Source organism: Piliocolobus tephrosceles, chromosome 1 (genome assembly GCF_002776525.5).
Source record: "Piliocolobus tephrosceles isolate RC106 chromosome 1, ASM277652v3, whole genome shotgun sequence".
In the NCBI taxonomy this organism is placed as follows: Eukaryota; Metazoa; Chordata; class Mammalia; order Primates; family Cercopithecidae; genus Piliocolobus; species Piliocolobus tephrosceles.
The window spans coordinates 146541609-146546653 of record NC_045434.1 but is presented as its reverse complement, the minus strand read 5'-3'; positions in this window follow the sequence as shown (position 1 = coordinate 146546653).

The following is a 5045-nucleotide window of genomic DNA, read 5'->3' as shown; positions in this document are numbered from 1 at the left end:
ATTATTAAACTAATGATGTTAACCAGTAACAACCTGAAAATAAAGTCAATATTTATTTTTTTCATAAACAATTAATGAGGGTGGATGAAGTCAATATTTCAGTGTATATTTTGCCCCTGATTTCAGTAAAACATATAAGGCTGAAAACAAATTATAAATTCATTTTAAAACGCGTAAAATTATATTTGGTATTACAACTCCGAAGTTTTTAGTGCGACCATTTTCAATAAATTACTTTTTGTTAACCAAGACTGACCCAAAATAGGAAAATATATCAAAAGAAGAAAGAAAGGGAGGTAAGGAGGGAGACAGGGAAGGAAAGATACCTCTTCAAATGCTTCAGAAATAATTCTAGAGTAATGAGTTTTAAAGATTCCAAATGTGGAAAAGTCATCTATTAAGTATTAACTAGAGACTAACTCCAGGTTGACAGTGATGTATTCTCTGGAAAAGACTTTGCCTAAGGGCAGTTTTTCAGACTTTATTCACACACACACATCCCATCCCCTTGTCTATATTTTTAAATCAGAAATTTTCCTGCCCAAAGCATACCAGATTTCAATATTTCAAAAACATCTCAAAGGCCTTGACCCATAAATTATTTATTCCCTGTGGATCATAGAACCAACTTCTTCACTACAAAAAAAACTTTTGATTAGTTAGATAGTTCCCTATTTGAAATCTGAAAGAAATGAAAATCATAATAGTTAATTGATTATCCAGAAATAAACTCATGGTATTGATTATTCATGCATGATCTGAAAACTCTTACTACTACAGAAAGAAGCAATAGTACTCTGAACTATGTCTGTAAATTTTAGCTGACTGAAATCTGAGGGGGCGGAGCAAGATGGCCGAATAGGAACAGCTCCAGTCTCCATCTCCCAGCGCGAGCGACACAGAAAACCGGTGATTTCTGCATTTTCAGCTGAGGTACTGGGGTCATCACACTCGGGAGTGCCAGACAATCCCTGCGGGTCAGCTGCTGCAGCCTGACCAGCGAGAGCTGAAGCAGGGCGAGGCATCGCCTCACCTGGGAACCGCAAGGGGGAAGGGAGTCCTTTTTCCTAGCCAGGGGAACTGAGACACACAACACCTGGAAAATCGGGTAACTCCCACCCCAATACTGCGCTATAACACCGGCACACTGGAGAATATATCCCACACCTGGCCGGGAGGGTCCCACGCCCACGGAGCCTGCCTCCTTGCTAACACAGCAGTCTGCGCAATCTAACCACAAGGCAGCAGCGAGGCTGGGGGAGGGGCACCCACCATCGCTGAGGCTTAAGTAGGTAAATAAAGCTGCTGGGAAGCTCGAACTGGGTGGAGCTCACAGCAGCTCAAGGAAACCTGCCTGTCTCTGTAGACTCCGCCTCTGGGGACAGGGCTCAGCTAAAGGAGCAGAAGCCTGTGCAAACCCGAACGACTCTGTCTGACAGCTTTGAAGAGAGCAGTGGATCTCCCAACACGGAGGTTGAGATCTGAGAAGGGGCAGTCTGCCTGCTTAAGTGGGTCCCTGACCCCTGAGTAGCCTAACTGGGAGACATCCCCCACTAGGGGCAGTCTGACACCCCACACCTCACAGGGTGGAGTACACCCCTGACAGAAAGCTTCCAAAGCAAGAATCAGACAGGTTCACTCGCTGTTCAGCAATATTCTGTCTTCTGCAACCTCTGCTGCTGATACCCAGGCAAACAGGGTCTGGAGTGGACCTCAAGCAATCTCCAACAGACCTATAGCTGAGGGTCCTGACTGTCAGAAGGAGAACTATCAAACAGGAAGGTCACCTATACCAAAACCCCATCAGTACGTCACCATCATCAAAGACCAGAGACAGATAAAACCAGAAAGATGGGGAAAGAGCAGGGCAGGAAAGCTGGAAATTCAAAAAATAAGAGCGCATCTCCTCCTGCAAAGGAGCACAGCCCATCGCCAGCAACGGATCAAAGCTGGTCAGAGAATGATTTTGATGAGATGAGAGAAGAAGGCTTCAGTCCATCAAATCTCTCAGAGCTAAAGGAGGAATTACGTACCCAGCGCAAAGAAACTAAAAATCTTGAAAAAAGAGTGGAAGAATTGACAGCTAGACTAATTAATGCAGAGAAGGTCATAAACGAAATGACAGAGATGAAAACCATGACACGAGAAATACGTGACAAATGCACAAGCTTCAGTAACCGACTCGATCAACTGGAAGAAAGAGTATCAGCGATGGAGGATCAAATGAATGAAATGAAGCGAGAAGAGAAACCAAAAGAAAAAAGAAGAAAAAGAAATGAACAAAGCCTGCAAGAAGTATGGGATTATGTAAAAAGACCAAATCTACGTCTGATTGGGGTGCCTGAAAGTGAGGGGGAAAATGGAACCAAATTGGAAAACACTCTACAGGATATCATCCAGGAGAACTTCCCCAACCTAGCAGGGCAGGCCAACATTCAAATTCAGGAAATACAGACAACGCCACAAAGATACTCCTCCAGAAGAGCAACTCCAAGACACATAATTGCCAGATTCACCAAAGTTGAAATGAAGGAAAAAATCTTAAGGGCAGCCAGAGAGAAAGGTGGGGTTACCCACAAAGGGAAGCCCATCAGACTGACAGCAGATCTCTTGGCAGAAACTCTACAAGCCAGAAGAGAGTGGGGGCCAATATTGAATGTTCTTAAAGAAAAGAATTTTAAACCCAGAATTTCATATCCAGCCAAACTAAGTTTCATAAGTGAAGGAGAAATAAAATTCTTTACAGATAAGCAAATGCTTAGAGATTTTGTCACGACCAGGCCTGCCTTACAAGAGACCCTGAAGGAAGCCCTAAACATGGAAAGGAACAACCAGTACCAGCCATTGCAAAAACATGCCAAAATGTAAAGACCATCGAGCCTAGGAAGAAACTGCATCAACTAATGAGCAAAATAACCAGTTAATATCATCATGGCAGGATCAAGTTCACAGATAACAATATTAACCTTAAATGTTAATGGACTAAATGCTCCAATTAAAAGACACAGACTGGCAAACTGGATAAAGAGTCAAGACCCATCAGTCTGCTGACTTCAGGAGACCCATCTCACATGCAGAGACATACATAGGCTCAAAATAAAGGGATGGAGGAAGATCTACCAAGCAAATGGAGAACAAAAAAAAGCAGGGGTTGCAATCCTAGTCTCTGATAAAACAGACTTTAAACCATCAAAGATCAAAAGAGACAAAGAAGGCCATTACATAATGGTAAAGGGATCCATTCAACAGGAAAAGCTAACTATCCTAAATATATATGCACCCAATACAGGAGCACCCAGATTCATAAAGCAAGTCCTTAGAGACTTACAAAGAGACTTAGACTCCAATACAATAATAATGGGAGACTTCAACACTCCACTGTCAACATTAGACAAATCAACGAGACAGAAAGTTCACAAGGATATCCAGGAATTGAACTCATCTCTGCACCAAGTGGACCTAATAGACATCTGTAGAACTCTCCACCCCAAGTCAACAGAATATACATTCTTCTCAGCACCACATCACACTTATTCCAAAATTGACCACATAATTGGAAGTAAAGCACTCCTCAGCAAATGTAAAAGAACAGAAATTATAACAAACTGTCTCTCTGACCACAGTGCAATCAAACTAGAACTCAGGACTAAGAAACTCAATCAAAACCGCTCAACTACATGGAAACTGAACAACCTGCTCCTGAATGACTACTGGGTACATAACGAAATGAAAGCAGAAATAAAGATGTTCTTTGAAACCAATGAGAACAAAGATACAACATACCAGAATCTCTGGGACACATTTAAAGCAGTGTGTAGAGGGAAATTTATAGCACTAAGTGCCCACAAGAGAAAGCAGGAAAGATCTAAAATTGACACTGTAACATCACAATTAAAAGAACTAGAGAGGCAAGAGCAAACACATTCAAAAGCTAGCAGAAGGCAAGAAATAACTAAGATCAGAGCAGAACTGAAGGAGATAGAGACACAAAAAACCCTCCAAAAAATCAATGAATCCAGGAGTTGGCTTTTTGAAAAGATCAACAAAATTGACAGACCGCTAGCAAGGCTAATAAAGAAGAAAAGAGAGAGGAATCAAATAGATGCAATAAAAAATGATAAAGGGGATATCACCACCGACCCCACAGAAATACAAACTACCATCAGAGAATACTATAAACACCTCTACGCAAATCAACTAGAAAATCTAGAAGAAATGGATAATTTCCTGGACACGTACACTCTTCCAAGACTAAACCAGGAAGAAGTTGAATCCCTGAATAGACCAATAACAGGCTCTGAAATTGAGGCAACAATTAATAGCCTACCCACCAAAAAAAGCCCAGGACCAGATGGATTCACAGCTGAATTCTACCAGAGGTACAAGGAGGAGCTGGTACCATTCCTTCTGAAACTATTCCAATCAATAGAAAAAGAGGGAATCCTCCCTAACTCATTTTAGGAGGCCAACATCATCCTGATACCAAAGCCTGGCAGAGACACAACAAAAAAAGAGAATTTTAGACTAATATCCCTGATGAACATCGATGCAAAAATCCTCAACAAAATACTGGCAAACCGGATTCAGCAGCACATCAAAAAGCTTATCCACCACGATCAAGTGGGCTTCATCCCTGGGATGCAAGGCTGGTTCAACATTCGCGAATCAATAAACGTAATCCGGCATATAAACAGAACCAAAGACAAGAACCACATGATTATCTCAATAGATGCAGAAAAGGCTTTTGACAAAATTCAACAGCCCTTCATGCTAAAAACGCTCAATAAATTCGGTATTGATGGAACGTACCTCAAAATAATAAGAGCTATTTATGACAAACACACAGCCAATATCATACTGAATGGGCAAAAACTGGAAAAATTCCCTTTGAAAACTGGCACAAGACAGGGATGCCCTCTCTCACCACTCCTATTCAACATAGTGTTGGAAGTTCTGGCTAGGGCAATCAGGCAAGAGAAAGAAATCAAGGGTATTCAGTTAGGAAAAGAAGAAGTCAAATTGTCCCTGTTTGCAGATGACATGAT